A 10,738-nucleotide genomic window follows, 5' to 3' on the forward strand; every position below is an offset into this window, starting at 1 on the left:
CCTCCACATGGAGAGGAGCCAGATGAGGTGGTTCGGGCATCTGGTCAGGATGCCACCCGATCGCCTCCCTAGAGAGGTGTTTAGGGCACGTCCGACTGGTAGGAGGCCACTGGGAAGACCCAGGACACGTTGGGAAGACTATGTCTCCCGGCTGGCCTGGGAACGCCTCGGGATCCCCCGGGAAGAGCTGGACGAAGTGGCTGGGGAGAGGGAAGTCTGGGCTTCCCTGCTTAGGCTGCTGCCCCCGCGACCCGACCTCAGACAAGCGGAAGAAGATGGATGGATGGATGGAAAGTGTGGCCGGAGGCAAATTCTAAAAATACTCTTACAATGTTTTCATTGAACATGAATAGTGGAATAAAAATGGTAACGGTCGTAATGTCACTGGAAAAAGCTCAAATGTGGATGCTAAGAAGGCAAAACTGACGTGCACGTGGTCAAAAAGTGAAAGTGTACATGTAATTAGATATTTCAGTCTGCATTAAGCATGCTATATGCCAGGGGTCGGCAACCTTTACCAGTCAAAGAGCCATTTTGACCAGTTTCGCAAATTATAGAAAACAATGGGAGCCGCAAATTTTTTTGGAAATTTTAAATGAAATAACACTGTATACAAAGTTTTCTTTTTGCTTTGTGCTGTGCATAAACCAGGGGTCTCAGACACGCTGCCCATACCTTTATATGGTATTTGAAAGCTGGTGCGGCACGCGGGTTTTAAATGAATGGCGCTTGTCATCGTCATGCGTGCCGTGATGGTACAGCATATAGCACTCACTACAACCAGCGTGCCTGATCAGCCACACGTTGTATGGTGTTTCCGCTTGCTCACGTAGGTGACAGCAAGGCATACTTGGTCAACAACCACACAGGTTACACTGACGGTGGTGGTATAAAAAACTATAACACTCTTACTAATAATGCGCCACACTGTGAACCCACACCAAACAAGAATGACAAACACATTTTGGGAGAACATCTGCACAGTAACACAACATAAACACAACAGGACAAATACCCAGAATCCCATGCAGCCCTAACACTTCCAGGATACATTATACACCCCCGCTACCAAACCCCGCCCACCTCAACCGACGAACAGGGGGGTGGGGGTTGATGTGTGAGGGAGCAGGGTTGGGGTGGGGGCGGGGTTTGGTGGTAGCAGGGGTGTATAATGTAGCCCGGAAGAGTCAGGGCTGCATGGGATTCTGGGTGTTTGTTATGTTGTGTTTATGTTGTGTTAAGGTGCAGATGTTCTCCCGAAATGTGTTTGTCATTCTTGTTTGGTTTTGGTTCAAAGTGTGGCGCATTATTAGTAAGAGTGTTAAAGTTGTTTTATATGGTCACCGTCAGTGTAACCTGTGTGGCTGTTGACCAAGTATGCCTTGCTGTCACGTACGTGTGCAAGCAGAAGATGTATTTTGTGTAACAAGTGTTGGGCTGGCACGCTGTTAATACAGATTGTAGAGAGCGCCAAATGTTGCACCATCATGGCACGCCCTTATTATAGCTGTAAGGGTGAAAATCGGTAAATACTAATCCCGGGAGTTTTCTGCGAGAGGCACTAAAATCCGGAAGTCTCACGGGAAAATTGGGGGGGTTCAGCAAGTAAGCTGCTGAGCCGCATCAGAGTGATCAAAGAGCCGCATGCGGCTCCGGAGCCGCGGGTTGCCGACCCCTGCTATATGCTATAGGCCAGGGGTCACCAACCTTCTTGAAACCAAGAGCTACTTCTTGGGTACTGATTAATGCGAAGGGCTACCAGTTTGATACACACTTAAATAAATTGCCAGAAATAGCCAATTTGCTCAATTTACCTTTAACTCTATGTTATTATTAATAATTAATGATATTTATCTTTGTGGAAACACTGATCATCTTAATGATTTCTCACAATAAATATATATAGAAACAGATAAATATCAATATGCAACACTTTATTTTTTATATTTTCTATAAGTGCACATTTTCAAATGATCACTTCTAAGACAGTCTTGTGAAATCACAATATCCCATTTTAACTAGCGAGCCACTAACATTTTTTTTAACAAATCATGAATGACTTTGCACCATGTTTGTACAAATAATAACTCAAGTAAAATACAAAAGTCAACTCTCAAATGTTTTAAATAAATCATGTCACACTTTGAACTGGACACCAAATCTGTTATCTGTTTCTTTGTCAGTTAGTGAAGACCAAGTCTTTCAAATATTTTCTTGGATTTTCAAATTCTATTTGAGTTTTGTCTCTCTTAGAATTAAAAATGTCGAGCAAAGCGAGACCAGCTTGCAAGTAAATAAATAAAATTTAAAAAATAGAGGCAGCTCACTGGTAAGTGCTGCTATAGGCAAATCCAAAGAATCACATTTGACGATAAAAATGTTTAGTCGAAGAGAGCAGTAAGAAAGTTAGTAGAATAAAGACATGACATTTCATTAATGCAGTGTTTCACATACAATAATTACAAATGTTTTTAATCTTTTTGTAAAAATGTCGCGATACAGTGGCCTACTCAGTGGCCTAGTGGTTAGAGCAGGGGTGCTCATTACGTCAATCGCGAGCTACCGGTCGATCGCGGAGGGTGTGTCAGTCGATCACCAGCCAGGCATTAAAAAAATAGTCCTAAAAATGAGCGATCATAAATCTTCACTATGACGTCACTTCCGTCACTTGATTGACATTCACGGCACCCGAGGGTCTTCTGAGATGACGCTGGCTGCTGCCAGCTCATTAAAATTACCGACTGGAAGGCGAGAAACACTTTATTTCAACAGACTCTGGCGCCGTACCTGTCGTCAAAACTCCAAAGACCGACTGCACAGTTGCGCTAACAAAATAGCAGTCTCAGAAAGCTGGCGTGCACAAGCTAGCAAGCTACAGAGTTTCCCGACAATGTATTTCTTGTAAAGTGTATACAAAGGAGTACGCAAGCTGGACAAATAAGATGCCAAAAACCAACCACTTTCATGTGGTATTGGACAGAAAGGAGGACTTTTTTTCTCCTCCATTCGAAAATGCGGACCTTATCAGCACCACTGTCTGATTCCTATCAATGCAAGTCATCAGAATCAGGTAATACACCAACTTATATTCTTGTCTTCATGAAAGAAAGGAATCTATGTGTTAAACATGCTTGTATTATCTTTAAACACCTTTAACTTATTAACAATATTAACTATATGTGTTAAACATGCTTGTATTATCTTTAAACACCTTTAACTTATTAACAATATTAACTATATGTGTTAAACATGCTTGTATTATCTTTAAACACCTTTAAGTTGTTAACAATATTAACTATATGTATTAAACATTCTTGTATTATCATTAAACACCTTTAATTTTTTAACAATATTAACTGTGTTAAACATGCTTGTATTATCATTAAACACCTTTAACTTGTTAACAATATTAACTATATGTGTTAAACATGCTTGCATTATCTTTAAACACCTTTTACTTGTTAACAATATTAACTATATGTATTAAACATACTTGTATTATCATTAAACACCTTTAATTTTTTAACAATATTAACTATATGTGTTAAACATGCTTGTATTATCATTAAACACCTTTAATTTTTTAACAATATTAACTGTGTTAAACATGCTTGTATTATCATTAAACACCTTTAACTTGTTAACAATATTAACTATATGTGTTAAACATGCTTGCATTATCTTTAAACACCTTTAAGTTGTTAACAATATTAACTATATGTATTAAACATTCTTGTATTATCATGAAACACCTTTAATTTTTTAACAATATTAACTGTGTTAAACATGCTTGTATTATCATTAAACACCTTTAACTTGTTAACAATATTAACTATATGTGTTAAACATGCTTGCATTATCATTAAACACCTTTAATTTTTTAACAATATTAACTGTGTTAAACATGCTTGTATTATCATTAAACACCTTTAACTTGTTAACAATATTAACTATATGTGTTAAACATGCTTGCATTATCTTTAAACACCTTTTACTTGTTAACAATATTAACTATATGTATTAAACATACTTGTATTATCATTAAACACCTTTAATTTTTTAACAATATTAACTATATGTGTTAAACATGCTTGTATTATCATTAAACACCTTTAATTTTTTAACAATATTAACTGTGTTAAACATGCTTGTATTATCATTAAACACCTTTAACTTGTTAACAATATTAACTATATGTGTTAAACATGCTTGCATTATCTTTAAACACCTTTTACTTGTTAACAATATTAACTATATGTGTTAAACATGCTTGTATTATCTTTAAACACCTTTAACTGATAAACAATATTAATGATATGTGTTAAACATGCTTGCATTATCTTTAAACACCTTTTACTTGTTAACAATATTAACTATATGTATTAAACATTCTTGTATTATCATTAAACACCTTTAATTTTTTAACAATATTAACTATATGTGTTAAACATGCTTGTATTATCATTAAACACCTTTAACTTATTAACAATATTAACTATAAGTGTTAAACATGCTTGTATTATCTTTAAACACCTTTAAGTTGTTAACAATATTAACTATATGTATTAAACATTCTTGTATTATCATTAAACACCTTTAATTTTTTAACAATATTAACTGTGTTAAACATGCTTGTATTATCATTAAACACCTTTAACTTGTTAACAATATTAACTATGTGTGTTAAACATGCTTGCATTATCTTTAAACACCTTTTACTTGTTAACAATATTAACTATATGTATTAAACATACTTGTATTATCATTAAACACCTTTAATTTTTTAACAATATTAACTATATGTGTTAAACATGCTTGCATTATCTTTAAACACCTTTTACTTGTTAACAATATCAACTATATGTATTAAACATACTTGTATTATCATTAAACACCTTTAATTTTTTTAACAATATTAACTATATGTGTTAAACATGCTTGTATTATCATTAAACACCTTTAATTTATTAACAATATTAACTATATGTGTTAAACATGCTTGCATTATCATTAAACACCTTTAACTTGTTAACAAAAACATATATTTCATAAATAAGTAAATGTAAATTATATATATGAATGAGGTAGATCCCCACGACTTGATCAATTGAAAAGTAGCTCGCCTGCAGAAAAAGTGTGAGCACCCCTGGGTTAGAGTGTCCGCCCTGAGATGGGTAGGTTGTGAGTTCAAACCCCGGCCGAGTCATACCAAAGACTATAAAAATGGGAGCCATTACCTCCCTGCTTGGCACTCAGCATCAAGGCTTGGAATTGGGGGTTAAATCACCAAAAATGATTCCCGGGGGTGAACAAGGGGATGGGTCAAATGCAGAGGACACATTTCACCACACCTAGTGTGTGTGTGACAATCATTGCTACTTTAACTTTACTTTAACACTTCACCTACGATGCATCCGGAAAGTATCGACAGCGATGAACTTCTTCCCCATTTTGTTATGTTACAGCCTTACTCCAAAAATGTTCATTTTTGTCCTCAGAATTCTACAGACAATACCCAACCGAGTCACAATTTGGAACAATCCCCCTTGTGGATCAATAAAGTTTGTCTATGTCTAATTCGCAAATGTATATAACCATACATAAGTATTCACAGCATTTGCTCAATACTTAGTTGATGCACTTTGGACAGCAATTCTAGTCTTTTTGAAGCTTATTGGCGCACCTATCTTTGGGCGGTGTCGCCCATTCAGGTTGGACGAGAAGTGTTGCTTTTCATCCGGTGTGTTTATATCCACCTTGATTTTTTGTAAACATTCACACAATATCATACCTGCCAACTTTTGAAATCAAAAAAACCTAGTAGCCAGGGTCCAGGGGCCGCAGGGCCCGGTAGGTCCAGGACAAAGTCCTGGTGGGGGGTTCAGGTTCGCCCCCCGACGCAAAATGATTATTAGCATTCAGACAGGTTAAAATGTTGCTAAAACCATCACTTTTCTATCAGTCACAGTGACTTTTCAAAACAAAAATATTACAGCAAAAATCATATGGGTTGATTGACATGTTTATTCTGTAAGCTAACTTCAATAGTTTGAAATTATTTTGACAGTTAATGCCAGTTATCCTGTCAACCTTTCACAAGACTTCAATTTGTTAACTGAAAGTATAAACACTTTTTACAGTAAACAAATGGTAAAACAGTACTAAACAATTCCATAAAAAAAAAAATTGGTGTCATTATTAACTTTCTGTCCAAGCTTGTATAATCTACTGCCTTGTTCAATTGTAAAAAATATTCTGTGCCTAAAATTCACATTTCTATCACAATTATCATACTGTAAACATGGTAAGCTAACTTCATTAAAATGAATAGTCCTGTCAATAGCATGGAATTACAATTCAAATGTAGTTTTTTTGTAAGCCTTTCAAAAGAATTCAAAATATGAAAAATGAATGAAAATTAATTGAAGCCATCAGACACTTGAAAAGTGGCACATCACATCTCTAATGTAATCATTTGAACTTTTCAACAGAAATAGCACTGCAAAAATATTAAGGACATACTTCTGTATTTTGGTAGTTATGCTGTCAACATTTAACAAGATTTCTTCAACTTGGACTTGAAAGCATAAATAGTATAAACACTTTTAACAGTATAACAGTACTAAACAATTCCAATAGATAACATTGGTGTCATTACCTTTTTGTTTGCTCAATTATTGCCTCCGTAAATAAAACTTTGGCATTTATCACATCCAAAGAATCTGTTTGGGCGACGAAAAACGTTGAAAGTTTTCCACTTGTACCGAAATCTGTTACCCATCGGAATTTGTAACTCCAGGGGGTAGAGATGCGCGGATAGGCAATTATTTCATCCGCAACCGCGTCAGAAAGTCGTCAACCATCCGCCATCCACCCGATGTAACGTTTGATCAGAACTGCACCCGCCCACCATCCGCCCGTTGTTATATATCTAATATTGATAAAAAAAATTTAAAAAAAGGGTGAAAACTACGCGAATTGCACCTTGTGCAGACAAGATTTTTCGATCGGACACGGAGGAATTAGCGATGTAAAAGACCACGTTGGGACAAAAAAACACAAGTCTAATGCCGTTGCTAGCGATACAAGTGGAAAACTTTCAACGTTTTTCGTCGCCCAAACAGATTCTTTGGATGTGATGAATGCCGAAGTTTTATTTACGGAGGCAATAATTGAGCATGGACTTCCAATCGCACTGGCTGATCACATGGGACAGTTAATAATGTAATGCAACCTTTAAAAATCATTATGCGGTGATCGCGATCCCAAAAATAAACTTTTCTTGCATGATAATGTCCAGAAAAATTCGCTTTATATTACTATAGAGTCCTTTTAACGAATGAGTTTGATGGTTTATCACAAACCTTAAATGAAAGAAGTCCTTTGTTCTCCTGCACCATGCATGCGCAATCCTGTCGGCTGTATTTCACAGCACGACATACTGTAAAAAGTGTTTATACTATTTATACTTTCAATTAACAAATTGAAGTCTTGTGAAAGGTTGACAGGATAACTGGCATTAACTGTCAAAATAATTTCAAACTATTGAAGTTAGCTTACAGAATAAACATGTCAATCAACCCATATGATTTTTGCTGTAATATTTTTGTTTTGAAAAGTCACTGTGACTGATAGAAAAGTGATGGTTTTAGCAACATTTTAACCTGTCTGAATGCTAATAGTCATTCTGCGTCGGGGGGCGAAGCCCTGAACCCTCCACCAGGACTTTGTCCTGGACCTACCGGGGCCTGCGGCCCTTGGACCCTGGCTACTAGGTTTTTCTGATTTAAAAGTTGGCAGGTATGGTGAGGTTATAAAGCTTTTGCCTGTTAAAGAAAGGAGACTGATCCAATGGAGCACAGACATTCGCGTGCCACGCTGTCACGACCCAGACGCACACCAGTGCGCAATCATATGGGAGCCGCGCTGAGCGCACCTCCAAGCGCGTCTCGCTGCCGGCGACGGCCAGGTATGGTGCCGACGCTCCAGCGCCATCCATTTTCAGGGCTAGTTGATTCGGCAGGTGGGTTGTTACACACTCCTTAGCGGGTTCCAACTTCCATGGCCACCGTCCTGCTGTCTATATCAACCAGGGTGAGCCCCACCCCTTCCATGAGCGCACTACGCGCGGAGTGACCCCTGTTACGCGCCCCCGGCAACAGGGGTGGCAAGCAGGTAAGCTGCGCGGGCGGAGCGCGCGGAGTGACCCATGTTACGAGCCCCCGGCCACGGGGGTGGCGGGCAGGTAAGCTGCTTACCTGCTGCGCGTGACGCCGGCCGCGGCGAAAGCGGACGAGGCGGGGTGTCGGTGCGGTGGGCGCGGTAGTGACCCTGGACGTGCGTCGGGCCCTTCTCGCGGATCGCCTCAGCTACGGCTCCCGGTGGGGCCCTCTCGGGGGAAGGGGCCTCGGTCCCGGACCCCGGCGAGGCGTCCCTTCTCCGCTCCGTAAAAGTGTCCATCTCTTTTCTTTTTTCTTCTTCTGTTGTGGCATATGCTGCAGGTGCCTGCTCGTTTTTCGTATGTGGGTAACAACATTTAACTATGTATATATATTTCCCAATTGGTTTAACTGCCACCCGCAAAAAAAAAAAAAAAAAAAAAAATTAATCCGCCCGACCCGACCCGCGAGCGGATAAAATCTTAGTTTTTTTAATTTCATCCGCCCGATCCGCGGATAATCCGCGGACTCCGCGGATAATCCGCGGACTCCGCGGTTGTGTCCGCAAACCGCGCATCTCTACCAGGGGGCGATGTTCCCATGGCGTTTGTTTGATGGTTAAACGGCAAGCCCAAAGAGGAGGAGAAGAAGAACGCTTGCGTAAATGGCGTAAACTATCCTTAATGCTGAAACGTCAGTTGTCAGAATTTCAGCATTAATAAATGACACATATTCTGGAAATCAATGACTTACTTTCATTATAGTATGAGTCCATTGTTATTATTAATGCTGAAATTCTGACAACTGACGTTTCAGCATTAAGGATAGTTTACGCCATTTACGCAAGCGTTCTTCTTCTCCTCCTCTTTGGGCTTGTCGTTTAACCATCAAACAAACGTCATGGGAACATCGCCCCCTGGAGTTACAAATTCCGATGGGTAACAGATTTCGGTACAACAACGGCATTAGACTTGTGTTTTTTTGTCCCAACGTGGTCTTTTACATCGCTAATCCCTCCGTGTCCGATCGAAAAATCTTGTCTGCACAAGGTGCAATTCGCGTAGTTTTCACCCTTTTTGGAACGGATAATTATTCCCGGATAGGCTTTTGAATACCGTATTTTCCGCACTATAAGGCGCACCTAAAAACCACAAATTTTCTCAAAAGCTGACAGTGCGCCTTATAACCCGGTGCGCTTTATATATGGATAAATATTAAGATTCATTTTCATAAAGTTTCGGTCTCGCAACTTCGGTAAACAGCCGCCATCTTTTTTCCCCGTAGAAGAAGCGCGCGGTGCATGCTGGGATATGTGACGTTTCATTTCCATTTGTGTGTTTATGTAAAGACCCCAAAATGGCTCCTATTAAGTGTGTTGTCTGTCTAATTATAAATAATGCAGACGAGGCGTGTTAACTGAGTTCTCAACGTTTACTCACAGCGTGCTCATAACCACATTCTAACTGCCAGCATACAACAACGCTTCTCAGGGCTACCGCGCATGCTCGTCACTATCGTTGCATGCTGGGTAGTGTAGTTGTTATATTTGCTAGCTCATAACATCCCATTAAGAGACACGCTTACGCGCTTAATTCAATACTCGCCGTCATTCCGGGTGGATTGACAAAAGACCTCCAGCCGCTAGATATTGGTGTCAACAGGGCATTCGAAGCTAGACTGCTAACTGCGTGGGAACAGTGGATGACAGAAGGCGAACACACGTGACGTTCACCAAGACAGGGAGACAGCGCCAGACGACATTTTGGATCCCACATTCGCCCAACTTTTCAATTCGGACAACGAAGGAGAATAATTCGAGGGATTTATGAATGAAGAATAACTTCAGAAAGTGAGCGCTATGTTTATTTTGTGTGTTGTGACATTAACGTTCGAGCAACATTATGTTGCTATTGCTCTGCACTATTTTGAATTTTACTATGTTTGTGATTGCACATTTGCGTACATTTTGGGAGTGAACAGAGTTGTTAGAACGCTGGTTTTAAATATATTATTAAAGTTTGACTGACCTATCTGACTGGTTTTTTTGACATTTCTTTAGCGCAGTTAGATGCGGCTTACAACACCGGGCGGCTTATAGGTGGACAAAGTTTTGAAATATGCCGTTCATTGAAGGCGCGGCTTATAACCCAGGGCGCCTTATGGTGCGGAAAATACGGTATTCTTCACGGAATGACTGCAGTTTTCTTTTCGGTTTAAGACTCGTTTGCGATTTTTCTCCGGCTGATTCCGTGATCGTTCGCTCGTTTGGAAACAATGGCCTCGTGCTTGGCAGCGGTGCTATAAATAGCCTCGCGCGTGGCATCCGGAATGGCTCGATAGGAAGTTACGGGAAGCAGTGTCGATTGTCATTGTTGTTACGCGATTTCGTGAATAAAACTTTTTAAAAAAATTAATGAAAAACCGTATTTTTTATCACTGCAACCGTAACCCGGAATAGGTTGATGAAAACCGTACTAATTACGGGAAAACCGGAGTAGTTGGCAGGTATGACATGGTCACTTTCTCTGCAGATTTTTGGCACATAATGTTTGTATTCTATTTTTATTTCTTAACATAAA

General features: G+C 39.3%; 1 protein-coding gene across 1 annotated transcript in view; it reads right to left on the reverse strand.

The window, feature by feature from the left end:
- smg6 (SMG6 nonsense mediated mRNA decay factor) overlaps positions 1–10,738 on the reverse strand; it is a 58,821-nt gene that overhangs the window by 33,595 nt on the left and 14,488 nt on the right. The window lies entirely within an intron of this gene.

The sequence above is a fragment of the Nerophis lumbriciformis genome, linkage group LG37 (assembly GCF_033978685.3).
Source record: "Nerophis lumbriciformis linkage group LG37, RoL_Nlum_v2.1, whole genome shotgun sequence".
Classification (NCBI taxonomy): Eukaryota; Metazoa; Chordata; class Actinopteri; order Syngnathiformes; family Syngnathidae; genus Nerophis; species Nerophis lumbriciformis.